This window comes from Astyanax mexicanus, chromosome 13 (genome assembly GCF_023375975.1).
Source record: "Astyanax mexicanus isolate ESR-SI-001 chromosome 13, AstMex3_surface, whole genome shotgun sequence".
In the NCBI taxonomy this organism is placed as follows: Eukaryota; Metazoa; Chordata; class Actinopteri; order Characiformes; family Acestrorhamphidae; genus Astyanax; species Astyanax mexicanus.
Window position 1 is genome coordinate 51,756 of NC_064420.1, and position 745 is coordinate 52,500.

The 745-nt window shown below is 32.3% G+C and overlaps 1 protein-coding gene across 4 annotated transcripts in view; it reads right to left on the reverse strand.

The window, feature by feature from the left end:
• Positions 1-287: 287 nt before the first annotated feature.
• ttc29 (tetratricopeptide repeat domain 29) overlaps positions 288-745 on the reverse strand; it is a 9,837-nt gene continuing 9,379 nt past the window's right edge. For all 4 annotated transcript variants that reach the window (XM_022676979.2, XM_022676981.2, XM_022676983.2 and 1 more), the window contains one exon: positions 288-745. This exon is cut by the window's right edge and continues 297 nt beyond it. The gene's annotated coding sequence lies outside the window, so the exon portion shown is untranslated.

The window sequence follows — 745 nt, forward strand, 5'->3', positions numbered from 1 at the left end:
TCTGCTCAGATACATTATAAATATTGAAGTCCATATAAACCCACACAGCTCTAATATATTCAGGTGAATATTTACACCAGCAGTAAAAGCAGTTATAAAATTCCTAGTTAGAGTTACTAGTTTCTAATGCAGTATTATACCATAAACAATTCTGAATTCCACTTCTAAAATGCTGCAGTTCACATAAAACCATGTCGACACCATTCAGAATTATTCTATTTAAGTTATTTACGTAATTATTTAACATTGAGAAATGTATACAGGAATTTTAATATTAATAAACATAGTTAAGTTTCAGGATTTAAGAGTTTTATTTGAGTCTTTAACACAGTAAACTGCCGTTACACCACAGTGTTTCCACTACATTTAAACAGCTGTGGCCCACCACTGCAAAACTGTCTCCACTGCTGCATCAGATTTAATGAAATTTTATAAAATTACAATAACAAAATTACATAATCTATAAAAACATTCTGCAGGGGGCTTTTAACTTGAAATAGAAATAGAGGAAGTGGAGATGTGATGATATCTATACAGCTGATACGAGGGAGGAGAGAGAAAGGTGGATTCAGCGATAAATTAAACAGATTTTACAGCTGAAAAGAAAAGTCGCAAAACAGCAAACAGCTCTTTACACACTGAACACGAACATTACAAACCACTGTTTACAACTGCAGCACAGTGATAACACTATTACATTTAATTATATCCATATGATCACAGAAAGCCACATTATATCACATGT